This window comes from Erithacus rubecula (assembly GCF_903797595.1).
Source record: "Erithacus rubecula genome assembly, chromosome: 3".
NCBI lineage: Eukaryota > Metazoa > Chordata > Aves > Passeriformes > Muscicapidae > Erithacus > Erithacus rubecula.
The window spans coordinates 88,136,898-88,158,360 of NC_136689.1; the positions used below are offsets into that span (position 1 = coordinate 88,136,898).

General features: G+C 37.3%; 1 protein-coding gene across 1 annotated transcript in view; it reads left to right on the forward strand.

The window, feature by feature from the left end:
- Nucleotides 1-21,463, forward strand: part of GABBR2 (gamma-aminobutyric acid type B receptor subunit 2) — a 446,541-nt gene that overhangs the window by 386,330 nt on the left and 38,748 nt on the right. The gene's annotated exons all lie outside the window — the stretch shown is intronic.

Here is a 21,463-nt window from a genome sequence, read left to right on the forward strand (position 1 = left end):
CAGCCTGAATGTTTACATATCAAAATTACAGCTGGCCTCAACTTCAGTTATATTTAAATTGTTGTGAGACAACTTAAAAGGATTGAGGAAAAGGCAGCAAAGAGAAGCATAATGTAAGAATTTCCATTTTGAAGAGCAATTTTATAGCTGATAGGAGTGGTAGATGTTGGTGGCACACAGTGATGAAAGTGGAATATATATGGAGGCAAGATCAGAGAGATGAAAGAGAATTTTCAGATAGTAGGAGGACAACAAAAATCATAAAGGAGTTTAGTTCAGATGCTTTTTAAAAACTCAGAAAATACATAGGAGCTAATAAGATAGTAGTATAAAAATAATTAATGTCAAAAAAGGCCAAATAGTGTATTTACTCTTCTAATGTGACATCAGTAAACTGTCAGCCAAAGTCTTCATCAACATATTTTTAGTACATAAGAGGGTGTGCTTTGCAGACTATACATAAATAACCAGTTAAAGTAACCTGTGCAAGAACTGAAGAAGAAAAAAAACCCTGCAACCTTTATACAAGTAATAAAGGCTTTACCACATTCATAGAAAATTCCAGCAGCTTGGGAGAAAGATTTTATTTTCTTTTTCCTGGAAATATAGTTTGCTAGCAAGTTTGGACATTTTGCAAAGCACCTCTGTAAGTGAGGCTCCTGCTAACTGTGCTATTGGTCTTAACTATAGTGACAGTTTCTTTGTCTTTGCTGTGGTGCAGTGCAGACATATCAGTTATCCCTAAAAAATGAAAAAAAACTGAAATAAATTATAGTGTAAATTCACATCTGTCTGTGGAATATAAGTTGTACTTCCATACAGCAACAGCAATAATGAAGACCTGGCTTTTCCTGTAATGTTCTACTTAAAACCCACTTAAATTAAATGAATTTTTCTTTACTAGCAGTAATAAATTAATTTTTTTAAGGAAAAATAAGCAGCTCTGCTACCACAGCAGAAGTTTTTGCTGTTTGTATGTTGTTATGAACTTCTAGGTAGGTCACTCTTTTTCCCACCCCACTTCTCAGAAGCACTTTAGTGTAAGGATGAAGTTTCATTTCCTACCAAGTTTGTCCTTGATACTAATTCAATAATTGTTCTTTATGCCATGGAAAAGTGTTTCACAGCAAGGAACACCTGAGATCTTACAGTGCTCAGTACAAAATGCAATCAAAGCTATTGATAACCAGGGTAGGAGATTGGCCTAATGGTCTGATAACTTACTCAGGATTCCAATTAAGTCCACTTGAGTGTGGTATAATTCCCATAATGACTTTGAGTAATCCATTTAGTCTTCCACCTTTCCCCACCACTAAAATGGGAAAATAATTTTCTTCAAGATACACTGGACATATTTGCTGTTGGGATTGGAGTGGGAAAAATTCAATAAAATACCCTGTTTTAGGGTGTCACCTCTTCACTCTATAAGAGGGTTAAAAATGCAATTTTTTATTACTTCATAGTATGATAAATAGTAACACTTATTTGTCATAATACCTGTCATTTTTACAAAATTCCTATGAAAATATACATGGTTTTTCTTCTCTCTTTTCTTTCCAGCCAATTGAATGGTGACACAGATAATTGAGCAGTTTCATATTCTACCAAATGCAGCTTACCTCTAATTAAGTGTTGTCCATGTATGAGAAGGATTAGAATATTAAGGACTTAAGGTCAGGATTAGCTGTAGAAGCTGTCTTCATCCTCAGGAAACAAATTAAAAGCACTGTTGATTAAATGGATGATTTCCAATAGTCAGTGTAGACAGTCCATGTCACCATATTTTCTCAAAGTGACTGCTACATGCATGTATGACAGCATTACTCCCATTCAGGAAAAACTAGATATTTACTTTGTGCAATAAAGGACTGGAGAAAATTTTATTTTGAAACTATGAAGAGATCTGTTGATAGCAGTTCAGGGTGTTGGTGGCTCTTATGCTCTCTTGTTTTATTTCCTTCTTGATTATTTGAGTCCTACAGTGATTTTTCAAGAAATGCTTAATTTACCTTGACTTCTGCCACTTGTTTTGAACTTGTTTTTTTCCTTAAAGCCAGTGAAACTGCTGGCAAGATAGATTTCTGTGCAACATGGAATGAAGTGTTAGACCAAAAATAGAAAGGGGTTAGAGACATTCAATGCCCAATGATTTCTGTATTCCACGTCAAAATTTCTCAACCTCCTTCCTAATCTTTACACCCATTTCTTTCACTGTTGCTTGGCCACACACAGAACTAGGTCCATTTCCAAGTGCTTGTGCTAATTAATAGAATTCCTGACCTCAAATTATGTTCTAAGGTGCCTCATTTCAGCATCTCCTCTCCTTCAGTTGACACCTCTACATCAAGGGGCACAAGAAGGGGCAGTTTTGTTTCTCTTCCCAATTTGAGCACAAAGTTTTAAACTCCACTGTGCTTCAGCAAGTTAGTTGGAAGATGTTGGTTCAAATATGATGTCATAGAAGCAAGTTTGGAGTTCTTCTGTATTCTATCCCAACAGACAGCAGTTGGGATGAGGGAGGGAAGAACAAAAAGAGGCCACCCTGCCCTTCCCACAAGCTGTGTTTCACACACTGGTAGCTACTGCCAAAGCAGAATTAGGAAATCAAGCCCCACATGTCAGTCAGCTGGGAAGCATTTTGTGGTAAGGCTCATCATAAAAACATCTACAGGTGAACAGATGTTCTGGGGTGCTGTGCATGCACCTCACTGCTGAAATTGAGGTGGCTGCTAGAAATGTTTGCAGAGGAAACTGGAAGGTCGTGGGGATGTGTTGCCTACAGAGCTGGCCTGCCACAGGTATTGGTGATACCAAAATGATGGACATGTATCCCTGAAATTCAGTGCTCCTGTCCTCTTTGTAAATGCATCCTTGAGCATCTCTGATAGTTCAATAGTTCTCTCCCTATTTGTCCTGTTTTGTTGTCTTTGACCTTATTGAGAATGGTCTCATGAAGTGTCCTCCATCTAACGCTTGGAAGAATTGCCTATTTATTCCTGTGTTTTCTTTCTTCTTCTAATGGCTGTGTTTGAGATGAGATAGAATTTTTATGATAGATAGGAATTTTTTTGTTTCCTAATGATTCCTTTTGTTTCAAGGAAACTGGCCATAATTACTGTTTAAAGTTCAGCTCTAGAAAATGCTATGAAAAACTGCTTCTTGATGTAGTACTCAGAACTGAGATGCAAATAAACATGAACTGAAATAATTAACTCAATTACTAACTTCGACTTTTTTCCTGTTAATCTGTGTAGGGTTTATATTTTCAGAATAATAATGTCCAAATTCATCTTAGCTGAAGTAATTTTTTAGGTTGAGATTCATTCCTTCCTCTCAGTACTCAGAACTAGGTTTTGCTTGAGGCAGTCATTTAATTTGTGAAGAAATTACTTCTCTAAACTTTGTCCCAATGTGACTTTTGACCAGTTTATGTGTGGATAGCTGAAACAATACATTACTAACAGTTTATTAACTTCAGCTGAAATGTCTTTCCTTCAGTATTATATGTTCAATACTTTTTGTGATTTAGAAGCCATAATTTTAACCTGCCAAGTATGTCTTTCAGATGGGGTGAATACACATGTAGTTAGGAAGTTAAACATAATAGCTTCTGTTTGGCTTGGGGAGCTCTGGATACAGCAGGCAAATATTACCATGTTTCTGTGACTTTGCTGTTCCAACCTTCTCTCAGACATCTATTTCTCTTTCTTACTCACTGCAAGTAGAAGACTGCCTGCTGCTCAGGCTCCCATGGGCTGAGCTGCCCTGGGCTGCATGGGTGATGTGACAGCCTCTCTGGTGCTTCCCAGGCTTTTTCATCCCCCTGAAAACCTGGCTGCTTCATTTTTACCTCTGCCACCAGAAGGAAAGGAAATCATAAATAAGGAAAGTGTCCACCAATGCCAGGGATGTATGGAATTAAACTAATTAGCTAAATGGAAAATGTTCAGAACTAAGCGGGGGAACTCTGTGGAACAGAAGATTGATGATTGCAAGGGAAGCAGAAGAAAAGGAGCTGGGAATGGCAGACAGAGGCTGCATGTTGACAGTATTTGTTGCATGGTGGTGCATTGTACAGAGAAAACCAGCAATAGCTAAAGCACTGCAGGAGCTATGTGGGAACACAGGGTCAGGACTCCAAAACTATTCAAATTCTTGATTGCCTAGATGTCTCATAGGCACCTAGGTGCAAATTCACTCAACCTCAGTCTAGCTGCCACTTATCCTTTCAGGCTGCTGAAATCCTAGCTCTGAACTTTTCAGATGCCCAAGTGCAGTGTTGAGGGTAGAGGTGCCTAAGCTTTGCTGCTGAGCTGCTGCTTCCAGCTCTGCCAGGGTTCACAGGCTGAGCAACTCCATCTGATACTCTCTGCAGTCTTGTGTGTATTAGAGGAGTCAAAACAGATATCAGACTAGTAACTTTTAGTAACCTGTGGAAATACAGGATGCACACTTAAAATATTTCTCTACTGGCTTTGATCACATTTTTTGGAGAAGTACCTTGGTCTTTCTGTTTGCATGATCAGGAGCTGAGATCACGTGTAATGAAGTTCTGTTTTTATGAATCCCTGCCTGACATTGTTTCTCCTCACTACTCTGTTTTTAGAAAAAAATAAACAGCACATCTTTAGGTTTTAAGATTTCATATCCTAGGTTCTTGTTGTGAACCTTACACATAGTCTGCCCTCCTAAGGACATTGTGACTTACAACAGATTGGGCATGGAAACCAGAGGAAATGGCTTCAATTTTGAATCTGTTACTGAAATTTCCACCCACAAGCTGAGTATCATTTCAGTGCTACAAGTGCACATTCACTGTACATCTAACAGCAGTTTAATTTTAATGCTAGGCCTTATTTTTGAAGATTAATTTTTTAATTGGCGATCAAATTGTCAGTGCCTGACTGAAAGCAGCTCTAATTTATGTAACAAATTTATGTCTAGCAGCTTCACTCAAGCCATTGGAGTTATACTAGGGCCACTGAGAATGCTTCATCTTTAGATCAGTATAAACTTATTAGGATAATTGTTTGATCTTATAAGTGAATCCAGCAAGCTAAAATCACCCTTCATCTAAAGCAGATAATTACATTAGGGTTAAATTAATTGATTTATATGATGGTCATGTCCTGGAGCCTGCCAGGATCCTGAGATCTTAACTCCCTCTCTTGCTTCCTAGCATGAAAATGATGGAACTGGAAGAAATGTGCAAGTTACAAATTCAGGTGTGTCACCACTTGCTTTTTGGTTATTTATTGCTGTTTATAGAGCAGCTCAGGTTTGTGTGACACTTCAGGCAAGTAAAGCATCAGGTTACTGCCTGACAGCATGGAAAGCTGATTGTTCATCACTTGGCTTAGGCATTCCTGCTTGCATAAAATGCAGGTGATGTGTGCATAACCTGATGGCAAATTTGAGTGCTTTGTTCACCTGCTCTCCATTAGATTTTGGCTTTATGCTGACTGCTCAGGGAGACATATCAGTGTAAGAGATTTGTGCTGTACCAGCTGTGGTCCTGGAACAGGAATCAGATGTCATGGAAGTTTGCTATTGTGACAGCAAAGGGGCATGAAGAATAGCCTGCAGTTGTGGAATCCTTTTCAGAAATGACATTTAGAAAGGCAAAATGCAGATGAAAAACAAGTGAAACTTTGCAAGGAAGACCTTCTTTCCCATACCTCTCCTGTTTTCTTTTTGTATATGTATTTCCTCTTCTATCTGTGTTGTTGTTTATTCCTACTTGAATCCCAGATGTTTTTAAAAGCAGCTTGAGGCCACCCATATAGAAGTATGGGTCATCAATTCATTACTGCTACGTGCATCATACATCACCTCAAGTCCCTCTAATTTTGTTCCAGACTTCAACAGACAGTAATATATATATTTGATTTATCTGTCATTGTGTCATTATGAACACTGATGGTATATTAGACCTCTGGAAAGCATGTTCATCCTTTAGAGTCTCCTGACAGGAAAGCACCAGTGTGAAAGACCCAGGGGGATAGAGAGACAAAGAGGAGAGGAACCTTTGATCTATTCCTTCTATTCCTGGACTATACAAAACACCTGCATCTATCAATCAAAAACACTGATTCTGAGCAATCAGGCTTCATTAGCTCCATTTGATGCAGGACTAATGGTTTAAACACAAAATGAAAGAAGTCATAAAAGTTAATCTGTTTGTTAAAACTTTAGCTTCTGGTAAATGATGGGGTAATTTTCATTGAAAATTAAATTGTAGAAAGTCATATATGAATGTGGCTAAATACAGACTGGGAATTTTTTCTGAAAAGAATATATTCTGTATCTTGAGATAAAACATCCTGAGATGTAGGAGTTGCTATGGAAATGCTTAAATTAAATGTAAAGCATGCATAAATTTTCAATATACCCATCACTTTGGGAATTGGGGACATATGTTAGGGGGAAAGACATATACATGAAGACAAAGCAGAAGGTAAAACATGGGATTTTTTTTTTTCTGTGGATCTGTGTTTGGAATATTCCACTGGTGAATCTACACCTCATTTTGAGTGCAGACCAAATTCCACACTTGAATTCCAAAGTATTCCTGTGCAAACTTCAGGACAAGCCAGAAGCATGGCCAGAGGTAATTGTGCCACCAGTTCCCTGTCTTCTCATGCAGCACTACAGCTTGGCCAGCTTTGGGCAAACAAGCAGAAATCTGTGCTCTCTAGGAAGGTGCTGGGTACCACCACAGTCCATCACACCCTGGGGTTGACCCTACCTGCTTCTGTGTGAAGCAGAGAGGACAAGATGACTTCCAGATGTGCCTTCTGACCTCAGATATTCCATGGTTTCCTGAAGCTGGAATTATGTGAATAGACTGATATCTTGTCCTTGCAATAGTCTGTCCACTGAGCTACAGGTGTTCTTTAGCAGATGCAGTTAAAAAGACAGAAACGTACAATGGGTAAATTGCACCCCTTACCCCCGTACAGATCTACAGAGACCATATAGCTAAAAAAAACCCTCCAGGTTTCTTTTCTGATGCTGACATAGTGAATGTCTAATCAGCCTGAAGACTGAAATTTGCAGAAACATTCTGAATCTCTCTTCATGCTTGAAAGAGCTTCTGTAAGGTGGTTCAGTTTTCTGTTTTGATCTTCTTGCTAAATTATGACTCAGCACTCTAACGTAAATTTAAAAAAAATATCTCTGAATCTTCAAATTGCAGCTTCTTATAAGTCAATTTCCTCATTAAGAAAAAAATAAAAATCTGTATCAGAGATATGTCATATGAAACTATACACATAAAACACACAGGCACCTTTAATTAACTTTAAGTTATTCAGTTTAATCTAAGTCCTGATTTATGAAAAGGCTTCCCTCCTCAAGGAACTTTGTGTCTGCCTGCCTGCATCAGCATTTTGAATTGGGAATGTGCACCTGGAATTTGGTTTCACTTTTTCAGTGGAACTACATCAGAAGTGCTCCAGAAGTGTGCCTGATGTGCTCTATCCACTGGTGGATAAGAAGGCTACAGGGCTTTGTTTGAATAGGTGTGCCCAGCCCAGGCATTGCTGCAGGTGGTGACTCATAGCTGCAGTTGTAAGAATCCCATTAGGTTTGAAAAATGTAAAAAAATCAAAGACACAATCTTGACTGCACTAAAATGAAAAGTAAGGTTCCCATTCACTTTAGGGAAGGCATGCTATAACTAGAGTAGATGCTTTTCCCACCCCAGCAGCTGCCTGACAGGAATGAACTACAGCAATCAATTTTTAGATATGGCTGCTGGATCCAAAACAATCATATACTCTGAATTGCACTTCTCTGCAGAGCTAGAAAAATGCACCCTTTATCAAAGACACATTAACCCTGCTGGACAGCCACTTTAATGGATAGGTTTAATAACATCAGAACCTGTTTGTTTCCCATTGTCCATGCACACAAAATAAATCCCTCTGCTAACACAGCCTGCACCTGCCTCTTTCACACCCATTTTAAACACTATTTTGTACAGAGGTGAGTGTTCACCATTCATTTAAAAAAAAATAGCATGACTATGGTAAAAAAATAAAGTATATTTAGTCACGTCCTTCATCTGCGTATTTATAATTTCTCTTTTTGTTTTTTCATTTACATAATGATGGAAAGCTAAGGGTTGAAGACACCCATTGACATGTGCAGATAAAGCCTGGAGGCTAGACCAGTAAAGATATTCTTATGTCCATATAGGCAGGTGTTCTATCAGGAAATTTCAGGTATTTATTTATATTAATTGTCCACTAAGTAAAATATTCTGCAAAAAATCAGAAGCAACAAATGGCACCTGGTGGATTTTATTTCCATCTGTAAGCAATACGCTGTGTCTTTGTAACCCATGGCATAGGGAAATTATTTTAACCATGGTGTTAAATGGTACTGGATTCATTGGAGACTATTTTGGCAAACATATAGTCTATTAAAGAGACAACAAGAACTCATGCTTGTGAAAATATGGTGGGAATAGACACTGAACTATGACATCTGCATACTATTTAATTAAAAAGAAAATATTTGCACAGCTAATATAGATCAGACAGTACTGGAAGAAGCTTTTTATTGCTTATCACAAGAGATGCTGGTCCTCAGAGTGTGATTTGATTCACACATGAGCAATGTATATCTCAATGTTTAGATTTGTGATCCTGTGAGTCAACCCAAATTGCATATTGTGACTATTATATTTGATACAATTCTTGAAAGCAGTGTATTTAAAATACTACATTGAAACCTTTTATTTAGTCATAATTAGCAGATACAGGAATCGAGATACCACAAACTTTATGTCTTTGGGGGGAAAAGGTATTTAAAGAAGTTAATGTGCCTCCATAAAAACTTAAATGCATAGGGTCATATTGTGAGAGCTTGTTCATACAGTGCTAAGGTACTATTTAACATACAAATTGTGTAATGGGAGCTCTCTCCTTTCGGAACACTACATTCAGTTATTCAGATACTTTTTGCTTAATGAATTGTTGCACAATTTGTCCAAATTGCTACTGAAAATAATTATTTTTGGAAAATGGTTCTCTTTAATTGAGGAAGGCTATCATAAACTGTTTGTAGAGAATGGGTTTATGTAACTTTCAGCTGTATAATATTTTTTATATATATATATAATATAAAGCTGTAATATTTTGAAATTTAAGGTAAGCATTTGTTTGGCTTTTCCCCTGAAAACAAAGTATGAGTATGTCTTTGATAGTGCTTTCAAAATTTTTTATAAGCAGTAAATTTTTTAATCCCTCAATTGTATACAAACAAAACATGCTACTTATTCACTATCTGATATATATAAATTCTTGTGTTTTAACAGGTTAGCTAAATCATGCTCTACTCAAGCTTTTACACTTGTCCATCCCATTGAACACCAAGCACTGCTCAGTGGTAGATATACTTGTCTATTCATAAACAAGTGTAGGATAAGCTGTCATATGTCTTTCCCTGTCCATTCATCCCTAGAGGGTAATATTGGACAGCTAATTTACAAATTAAGATTTTGTTAAGTCAGGCTCAAAAAACTACACTAGTATTTTGCCTCTATAGGAGTTCCTGTTTCTATACTAATTATAATATAGTTTCTGATTTATACAGAGTAGATTTCATACCCTTCAGCCACCTCCTAAGAAAGTAGTTTTCCATTTCTAACTAATAATTGCTCTTGTTTAATTTCTTGTATTGAATGGCTGATGTATTCACAAAGTAATGTCAAGGTGATTGTGGGAATATGTAGCAGCAGACCTCTCGTTGGGGGTAGAAATGAGCCAACACACAGACTCATTCAACAATGTGAAAAGGATCCTGGCTCATTCTTCATTACAGCTCAGCCATCCTGGCTCTGACTACAGCAAGCTCCTGCTGCAGGGTCCAGCTGCAGACTGGCTGTGGCTGTTTCCTGCTGCACTATGACAGCCAGTGTTGGTTTGCAGACTCTGAACACAGCTTTACCCAGCTCAGCCATGACTGCAGGCTCCAACACAGGCTCTGACTACATTAGATCCAGACTGACATGAAAGCAGATATTTTATTACAGCAACTCTCTTCCTTGTTCTGGTCTTCTTTGTCTAAATAAGTCCCCCTTCCTCAGAGCTCCTCTACCTCCTCAAGGTCCTCTTTCTCCAAGATCCCCCAACCCACCCCTTTTCTCACACTTATCTCTGTTACTCACAGCTGTGACCCATTAAGGGCAAGGCTGTTCCTCTTCTTTGGTAATTAATACAACTGTGATTTATCAGGGGCGAGGTCACCTGTAATCTCTTGTTCTGCCCCTGCAGGAACATCAGGCCTTGTTGCCATGGAAATAAACATTTACTTAAACACATTTCAAAAAGAAAAAAATCACTTTCACAAAAGTTCTTTAAGAGATATTTTTGTAATTAATGTTGATCAGGCTACAGAAAGAATTCTTTGCTATTTTTGATTTATATATGTTGGTTTAAATGTGTTAACTGTGGGACCAAGTATGGGATTGATGCTGAATCAATTCATACCCCACTTGGTGGGGACAGAAGGAAATCTTTTTAGGGGGATCATGTGAACCTGTCCACTTTCTTCATTAGCTCTTTCTTCCCTTTCTTCTTAATTTGGCAGGCAAAAGTGTTCACCACAACTTCCTTTCTTCCCCACAGTCTTCTTGAGTCAAAGGGGTCTGATGTTTCAGTCTTCTTGAGTTTTTTGTATTTCCTTAATTCCATTAGGTCTCAGGATTGATCCCAAGGTTTATTTCTATGCTTGATGTATTTGTGAGATTCTTACTGAACTTTCTGAGCAATTTACCAAAAGTCTACTCCACTGTATAGAAACTCAAGTGACCAAGAATTGTCACTGCTGACACTTTTTCAAGCCTTAGATGAGTTGTGAAAACCACCTCAAGCTTCAGTTTCTCGGTGGTAGGAAAGCTCACTCCAGCAGAGGACTAAGACATCAACCTCACTAAGTTGGATCACTTGGCTCATACCATAGGTGCTCCAGCGATCCTCAGTGTGGGTTTGCTTTGGTGAGAATCAACTAAGAGCTCTGTAGCAGAATGTTCTGCAGTTTCCTTGGTTCCTCAAAGCACACACACACACTCAAAGCAAAACTGAGATTTCCTGGGGCCAGACCAGTGCTGTTTGCCCAGCTGTTTTGGCTGGTCCTGCTCCAAGGAGCCCTCCAGCACTGCCACCTGCAGCCAGTGCAAAGTGCCAGAATGTCACACCTCCCATCTCTCCTAAAGTCCTGTCATGCTGCAACCTTCAAGAGGAGATGGTGACAGCATAATAGTTGCTTGGATAGCTCAGACAGAAGGGTGACACCAGCCACCACTATTCAGAAATGTGCTGCTTTTCCTGCCCTCATGCTGATAATGCCTGTCTGCCTGTGCACCTCTTGTCCTCTGCTGGTCTGTCTGTGAGCTGAGAAAAGTGTTATCAAGAACAAAGGCATCACCCCCTTAATGCTTCTCTTCAATACCTTGGTCTGAGAAATGAAAATTTGGGTGTAAATGTAAGTTGTCAGGGGCTATGCTAGAAAGAGTTTTTGATGGCTTTCATGTAAGCTCTGGAAGTGCTCTAGAAGAATTACATACGCTCACCTGTCAAAATAAAACTATGGAATATACATCCCTAAAAATTAACAGGAGGAAGGATAAAATTGCTAACTATACCCTATTGAAAAATCAGGGATAGATTTGGAGGAAACATTTTTCTGTGGAAATAACCACCTTAAAGAATTATTCAAGTCCAGTGAAGGTTACAGGCTTTGCCTCCAATACTGGAACAATCCAGTTTCCTGAAACATGCAGACACTTGACACAGTATGATACACTTGTACTGGGAAGATGCTTGTAGGTAAGATCATCACTATCTACCAGGATAACGCCAAGCTCACACGACAAAAGAAAAAATGTAAAGCTGTGGATATACACTGCATATTTAGCTATAGACAATAAATGAAAACACATCAGATCAATGCTTCTTATAACTCTCTAGCTTGAAAAAAAATAACATTTTGTCTTGTCCAGATCTTCTAATGCAAGAATTCACAGAAACATCACCTTAAAAATAAGCAAATGTACTAATATTATCAAGAATATATGGGAATTGCAAGGCAGAGTAGGTTCAGAGTGATCTGCTTGTGCTACATATGTATATCTATACATATATATCATATATATGCTTCATAAACAAACAAAAAACCCCAAACGTATATGATTTAGAGTTTAACAGTGTAAAAAAAATCTGTGGAAATATAAAATGAATTTTATGGTTGCTAGGTTTTGTTTCACATTGGCTTGCTTTTTCAACTGAACATTCTTCTGTTGCGTACCAGAGCAAAGGACCTGCAACATTTAAAGTGTGTGGTAGACTTGTGTTAAATGAAATCTGGTCTGACAGATGCTGAAAGAAAATAAATTATTTAAGAAAAACGTTGCATAAAAGTTTTACTGAACTGCGAGAACGAAAAATATTCCCATGACTACCTGCTTTGCTCTGAATAACGTCAATAGAAGTGGCAACACTGAAATAGCTATTTGTAGAAGAAAGATGTAATGGAAAAATCAAAAATCCCTGTAACTGCTATTCTTTTTGTGTTTTGGGGGTATGTAGCTTTCAAGGTAGCTTTGTGCAGCTATTATGAGTTCTCACTCATTTCACCTATTCCTATGAAATCAAGAGAAATACTTGAACAAGATTTCAAGATTATATTTTTTCTAAAGCTTTTAAACTGTCTTCACGTTTCTGTATTCATTTAGAAAACAGAGAAAAGAAAAATGGAGAGCTCTTGTTTGCATGTGAGTTCTTTGGTCTAACTTGACCTTGGGTGTTATGGTGGTATTAATCCTGACTATGTCTGTAGGGCTGCTGTGACAGCTGAGCACACTCCATTCCACTCCTCAGATTTCAGGAAATGTGCTGGTCCAATGGTCCAGTGAAGACCAATAAGGCATGTTAAAGAAAGATAAAACATGTCAACAGTGGAATATGAGCTCAAGATGTGGCTTATCAAGGACTACATTAAGAGTTTACTGGGTCAAAATCGGTAAATTCCAGCACAGCAACCAAATTGTGTTATGCAGCCTTTCACTTCAGTAGACAAAACATAGTAAGTACTAAAAGGAACTAAAGGAACCTGATAATTCATTTTAGACATCAGAACCAAAATTAAGGCCACTTTTTTCTGCAGTCAATACAATTGGCTCAGCAAGAGCTATATAGGTTTATTGTCACAGGATAGTTTATTTCTAAAAGTGATTTTTTTTTCTAAAAGAGATGTTTTATTTCAAACTGGAGTTAATGCAATGAAAATCTATATTCTGTGTTTTACTGAAGATGAGACAGCTAGCAAGACAATCTCATTTAACTGTAATGTCAATATTAGTATGAAATATTAAGCCTCATTTCAAAGCCATTCTTTAAAGCAAGATGGACATTGATTTAAGATTCCAAGTGTAATTTTAGTTTGTTTAGGCCTACATTTTTCACTACTGAAGCAGGACTCTATTTAAGATAAAGGCATGCTTTGTACACCTTTAATCACCTGCCTTCACCTGTAAGCTTTGCTGGCATAATTATGTTTGTAAAAGCTGCAAAGTTGTTTGGTTCATTCACTGGTGTCACCACTCCAATATAGGAGCAGTTACTCTGGCAAGCATGAATCTTCAGAAGTAATCTGTCAAGACCATGGATTTACAAGCTGATTTATGATGATATTCCTTAATATTAAGATTTTTTCTCAGAAAACATTGAGTTGCCATAAGATTCATATACTTGCTATAAAAAAGGTGGTCTCAGTCAGTTTTCCCACGCAGAATTATTTTGGTAGGAAAGTACTAAAATATTCTTGTTGACCTTTGTTAACTAAAGAACATCTCTTTTGAATTCAACATGACCTTTCTCATCAAAATGGAGTTAGGTTATATCAAAGAAGATTATCAATTTTAAAAGGTCAAAACAAAATCAAATCTTTTGAAGTAATCAAAATATTTCTCTTGACCTGACCTTTATTGAGTCATTCCTCCACTCTTTTTTTGCATGAAAATTGTATGTAAAAATGTTTCTATCTGAGAGATTACTAGTGTTGCAAGGTGGGAGGAAAAAAAAAATCAAAATCTTCAAAATTTTTATTAAAGACAAATGTTTTCATGTACTTCTGTATATTGAGATGTACCTTATGTTTGACTGTCAAGAAGAAACTGGGAGTTGATTGAAGAGAAAGCAGCTTTTGTGTTGAGGAAGTAGAATTACCTAATTTTAGAAGGACTTATGGAAGAGAATTAGGCGTTTCTGCTTCAATCATTATGTTGAAATTATGCAATATACTTATTAAGCTAGTCTTAGGATTTAGAAATTAAAGATTTTCCTCAATATTTTTGAAAACAAAGGAAAGAACTCTCCTTACTACAGCAGTTCCTCAGTTATGTCTTTGTGCAGTCATAAAAACAGCAGCAAAATCCTCCAATAGGTTGATGGACCATCATCTTATCATTTTTGAAAATATAAATAAAAACAAGTGGAGAAATTAAAATCATCCCTAATATTGAGAAATAATGGGTTTTTATTATTTGCCACAGCCCAGAAACTATTCATTTATCAGTGCCTGCATAGGGTGGCAGTGCTCTCTGATGATACTTGCCTCTGAAAATATCAGAGGCAACCCTCTCTTCTCCCACACATGATATATATGTTTTTAAATCCTCTTAGGGAATGAATTTTTCACTTTCTAAATTAAGTCAGTGTCCATTTGTTGTTGTTGCTGTCACTACAATGCAAATAAGCATAGTGATAAATATTTTCAGAATCCATAAATCAAGGCAATTATAGCACTAAAAAGCAAATATAAGACAATTGTAGAGGTGAGATTGTTGTCCTCCTTGACCCAAATAGCTGGGCACAATTGAGGACCTGATTTTTCTTACAGGAAGAAGCAACTGATGATAGATTCTGTGAGTTGTTGGGTGCAAGTCTGGTTTTTTTACAGGAAAAGTGTTAAATCCAGTTTCTTCTGAGTGCCACATAATGGGCAGTAAGTCATATCCTTGCTTACAGCTCAAAGCCTTCCCACTAGGAAATTAATTACAAAAACAGCCTCAAACTTGGTTCCAGCTGGGGCCACCCAAACAGTTTGTCCCTGGCTGTCCCCTGTGGTTTCCCTCTACTGTTCTCCTTTCTGCCTTTGCTGTCCTTCCCAAGAATGCTGTCTGTTTCCATTACCATGAGCAAGGAGGCATTGAACTGCTCCAGCCACCAAAAGGAGTGCCTGGCATGGCCTCCAGCACAGCAGGAAATCTAGCTAGGAAAGGAAAAAAAAAAAACTAGAAGGAACTGCAAGTCTGGGCTGTGAGCCACAGTTCTGGGCAGGTTCACAGGAAAGGAGGGGAGAATATTCTTCTTGGGGAGCTGATACCAGGAACTGTACATTTCTGGTAGAATCTGTACCGTGCCAGAGGGGATGGGTACTAAGAGAGCTCCTCATTCCTCTGACCTACTTCTTTTATGTGCCTTGGCCCCTTGCCCTCCCTTCAGAGAAAGCCACACGATCCACGTCGAGAATGCTTTATTAAGCCTTTGTAACACTTGTCCCTCTGTCTCCATGCACATACACAGAAAAGTTCATTATCCACCAGATATGCAATTGGGGCAACATCCTCTGAGGAAATAACATGATGTAAAATTTCTGCTGAAGTGTTGGCTGAGTGCAGAATGGGAAGATTCGGTCACAGTTGTTTGAAACTCTCTATAATTCAAGAGAATTTTACCTTTTTCCTTTCATTTTCTAGTCAGCAACTGTTTGCAGGGATCACAGCAGTTTCTTGACTCAGTCTACACCACTATTTTGCATTTTTATGTTAATCCAAATAGATGAAACTGTTTGTATTAGGAGATGATATCAATAAAAATAGCAAGAAATCTCTGGGAACCTTTCAGCTCTCAGAAAACAGTTTCATTTAAACAACAATGAACCACCACAATAGGAAAATAAAACTCATTAAGTAAAGTGATATTATAAATAATGCTGATGGGAGATTTTCTCTGCAAATAAATATATGGACAAATTCATGATAAGAGAGTTTATAAATAGCTCTTCCGGCATTTTATCATCAGACCAATTTTTATCATCTGTAAATCAGACCAATTTACAGTATGTATGCAGACTGATTTATGGAATTATTTGTAGAAGAGGCAGATGGGGACCTAAAAAGTAGATTTGTTTTAAAGATATTGCAGGGTGATATCACTGTGTCTGTATCATCAAACCTTATTTTTTAGGATAATAGGAATTACAGCGGTTATCTCTAATATATTTTGGGGGAGAAGGGGAGCTTTCTTTGCTCCCATTCACTTGGAAATTTAGACCTGGAGTCAGTATATGTATCAAACTGAGGGATGTAAAATAGCAACATCAATATCCTTGAGGCCATGAATAATCACTACTTTTTCTTTAGTTTATATTGTACACCTTTTTTCTTTAGAAAACTAAATTGAGAAAAGTGACTGAAGTAAAAAAATAAAAAGGGATATTCATGTTGGTATTCGAGCAAGTCTCATTTCTTTGTGTCATGATTGCTTGCTAACCATTACTGAATTACTGTCCCATACTAAAATACCAGTTGGAATTAAGATTTTTAGGGGTTACAATACAAACACATATGTTGATATATTGAACTGTGGAAACAGTTTAATCATTGAAGTATTTGTGAAGCCAAACAATGCCTAAAGTCCTGTCCACTGACTCAGGTGGCGTGGTGAACTGCATTGGATTTCAGTATAACAGGAAAAGAGAAAATGAATGAAGCAGAAAATAGCCTTTAATCTCCTTAGATAATGTAAAGATACCCTTTAGTTCATGTCACAGAGGCAAGGGTTGTGTATTCACATCTATGTAAGAAAGCTTGAGTCCTGAAACACTTCATACCTCATCTTTCAATCATTAAAATGTAACAGAGATGTCCAAACTTCTCAATTAACATTGAAGGGAAATTAAATTGGTCACTGGACTGCAAGAATTCAGTAATGGTTTTGTGTTTTACTGAGATTACTCTGTGACATAAAATGGGATCCGTAATGTTCCCAAATCTAAGATCAGGTATCAACAAAAACAAACAAGGTTGCTTATTATTCTAGGTTGTCTACCAATTTTTTAATTGGAAGACATTCCAAACGAGCTACCATAGCTTAATATTGTCATTCCTATTTTGCATTAATGGAAAGTATGACTGCACAAAGTTAAAAATACATGAAACAAAAGGGAACCATTTCCTGGAAAATCTCTTCATCATATCACTGTTCATATCAGCTGTTTTGCTCTAAAAATACCTACAAATTATTAAGTAATCAAAAAGTTGACAGTGTCTGATCCTTCTCTTTTCATCAGTAATTAAGAGCCTGGCTCTCAATTTCACACTGTGTGCTCAAACTGTTTGAATCCTTTTATGAAACACCTTTACAGAATTCAGAGTATAAATCAACTATAATTATCCTTGGGAGGAAAAAAAAAATTGAATTTAAGAAGTAAGAATGATCTTCTAATTTAGCAAAGTCTGAGTTTTAAGACAAGGAGTCACATGTGAGCTCCATATGACTGCTAAATGTGCTAAATTAAAGATGCCAGAGATATCTAATTCAACTGCAAACTAGCTGTAGTACACAGTCATTATGCCAGTTCAATTGAAGCCATTTAAAGGGAAGATAAAACAGAGTGGGATGATATATGAAGGCCATTTTAACAGTGTGACAGAAGAGTAAGATCCTGCATTTTCCTATACTGTGGGAAACACATGGTTTATTTAAACATAGTAAACAGAAGCTGCAGCTATTTATCTTATGTTCCATGCCCATCTCTGGAAAAGACTGAGGCCTAATATGAGTTTCTCACTGGTGGAAGTGCAGTTTCAGAAGTGGCACAGAGTCCCACTGGGGGTCTGCTGCAATGTCCTTGGTGAGCTGCTGGGACTGAGCCTGAGCTCTGTCACACGGCAGCAGCACAGCTCTGCAAACAGAATCATCTCTCTGCTGGCCAAGGGACCTGGTGAGGAGACTGCAGAAAAACTGCCTCAGGAAGGCCAAGGACTTCTGGATACTGTGTGCTAGCCCAGTCTGCTCTTCATAGACATTTGCTTGATCAAATGCCTCTGGGAACATGGACCCTTCCTCCTTTTAAAACCTTTGTGAACCTGCAGAAAAGGAATAGCAATAAAGACACAAAATAAGTCAAAAGTATATTAGTCATCATGCAAATATCTGTCTTTTCCAGAGGGATTTTGGCCAGTATAATAACCACTAAGAAATTGTACTTATAGATAAAAAAAACCAAAAAAAAACCAAAAACAACCAACCACAGATTTCTCTGATGGCTCCTGATAATTTTAAGCTTTACCTCTCACTCTGCCAGTTCCCACCTAGGCCATCACTCACCTGTTATGACAAGGATCTGCCAGCCCTCCCAGAAGACTGAAAAGCAAAGAAAATGAAAAAGCAACAGAGCTACAGACATGACTAATAACTGTTTAAACACACACAGGGGATATCAACATTCTGTGGGTAATCTGTTTACTGGTTTGGGTTGCTTTCTAGACCTACCAGATCTAATGTAAAACAAGCATTTTACTGGTGCTGATACACAACTCTTGTATGAAGTGAACAGATTAAACTATTTATGTTCAACTGCTGAAAGCACTCCAGAAATTGATGTCAATGTCAGAAACCTTATTAGGTTTCAGAGGAGGTAGGAGAGCTTCAGCCTAATCACAAGATAGGAGGTCTTCAGGCTTTTGAGAATGACATCTGAAGGGCATTGAGATTGTTTCCTATAAAAGGAAAGGGCAAATTTCCAGTACATATATAATCACTGGTAGCATTTATGTTGTCATCCTCTCTAAAGCAATAACAAAGTGCACAAATGGTGAATGATTAGAGAGGTCAGTCAAGTGCCCCATTCAGCTGTAATTGTAGAGTTTTCAAAAATTCTTTTGACATCAGAAAATATCATATGTTTTTTTAACCCAGCTTTTTGCTATGATTAGTTAATTCATGCAAAATCAGTGAAGAAACAGAATGGCAAATTAAAAGCAGTAGAACAGGAATGTCATTTTGCAATAGTGATAAGTAATCAGAAAAATCTGTTCACTTTAAAATTACTGCTACCTACCAATATTTAACCCCACACGCACAGACCTCAGCAATTTTTTTTTAAATACTACCACCTCACAGGTCCCAAAAGTCTTTTGAAAGAAGTGCTGCCACATCTTTGCTGCAATCAGTATTCTCTCTCTCCCTGCTCTACACAGAGCACTTCACAAGATTTTCCTATCTCACAAAGAAAAACTGAACACACTGTTTTACTTAATTAACATCAATTTTGAACCATCATGCCTCAAAAAAATCTGACAATCTTCCTACTAAGGAAATTATGCTCACTCTCTAACAGTATTTGAAAAGGAAATTATGTTTTCAACTTCATCATTTTTGTGCCTTTTGTGTCTTTAAAGAGAGATTTTGGGTAACGAATGGACATACACTTTCCAGTTTTGAAGTAAATTATCACTAGAGAATATATAAATTATATAAATATATAATCTGCCACAAACAAAATAGGAGCTCTCATTTCAGTAAAATTCCTCAAAACAGGGAATGATTCCAATTATTTATAGTTACTCAAAGGAGAGGAGTCCTTCAGTCCAGGTGTGATTAGAGTTTTCAGTCCAGGAACAAAGAAAAGAAACATGATATCATCCATCACACCAGGTGAAAGCCTTCATTATTTATACACTTTCTTGCTTCAGAAAAGTGGGAAACTGAAATAGAAGGAATACCTGGCAGGAAGGATGTGGAACTGGGGAAGCAAAGAGACAGTCCTGTGCTGACTCACTAGTGTGAAGAAAAAAAAAAAAAAGGAAAGCACTCTGATGATCAAAACCTTAAATTTTATTACACTTCTGTAATTCCAGACCATGAGAGATGGAGCTTTTGGCACGTTAGAAAAATTTCTCTGTAGTACAGCTCTGATGACACACCAGTAACACCTACAGAGCCCAGTGTGAATGATTTGTCCAGTGAAGTTTATTACATAATAGAAAAAAAATGATGTTAAACATATTAGCTGTGCCTTTGACATGAAAAGGTGCTTTCAGTGCACCTAAACTTTAGCACTGGGCTTTTGATCAGGGAGAATGAGAGAGCTCAGCTGATCCCCAGACAAACATTTGTAGCTTCTTAAATGTTGTGATGACATTTAGTGTTTGCAGTCATTTCAGTTCTTCAGCTAATGGTGGTTTGCCTGCCATCAACAACCATTAGGATGGAGTCATAAGCTCTCTGGGAGAGTTAATATTGCTGCCTTGGTTTTTATCTTATTTTGTTTTAGGACACCTTTTTTTCCAAGAGCTTTATTTTTCCATTTAGGGTTTCTACAGAAGTTCAGGGTAGGAAAAGGTTTTAAATGTTAATGTCTTGCCTGCTGAATGCTTTGCAAAGAAAATTGTGAATAGTTTCACTGTGCATTGCATCACAGCACAAGGCTGTTTGGGTTTTCTCTTTTTTTTTAACAGTGTATGAGGTATGGGGAAATGCCTCACATACAAAAATACCAGTGGAAAAAAGTTAACTGAAGATTATTGCTGTGACAAATACATAAAATACATAGCAGAATACATAGCAGAAGTCATACATCATGTGGGAAAGCAAACATAAGCTTTAGAAAATTATTTAGATCTCCTCAAAGTCCTTCCACTTACAATTCTATTTTTCAGTTGGTGAAAATATGACTTTTCCTTATATAATAATCATACTTATTAATAAGACATTTTTCATGTGTTATTCATAAAAAAGGAAAATGGAAAAGCCCACTGGGACAATCAGGTACAGAAAGCTACATCTGAGTTGATCTTAGTTTGGCTGAAGTTCAGATCCAGTCTTTCAAAGTAGAAAGGAAAAATAGCTTTCAGTATTTCAGCCTTTTCTGTAAGCACAGCAGACTGTGGGTCTCATCTCAGAACAGCCAACAGGAGTGTTCTGCAGCATGCAACTAAAACAAGTTCTCCTAGAATCACATACAAGATCCTTGTGTTCTTTTGCAATGTTCATCTTTAACAAGCAGCCTAGCAGTTTGACCAAACCCTAATATCTATTCTAATTTTATACAGCATAGTAGCTATTAACCCTTTTCTCTGTGTGTCAACTTCTTTTTTCTGTCCATTGAAAAAAAAAACAAAGTGAGTAGGTCAAGGGGTATTTAATGACAATTTCTCTGAGTCTTTATTATTGATTCTCCTTCATATAAGCAGTTCTGGTATTCTCCAAGACCTCATTATTCTGCAATATTATACAATCTCCTTTTCCAAATAATGAAAAGCTGCACAGCTTCCAGAAATATTTAATTTTGCACGAGCATCCGCTGGTTCTAAAAAGCAATGTTTTTTGATGATGGTTTATGATCTCTCCTAAGCTACTGGTATAGTTAAATGGTCTTTGATTTAGCT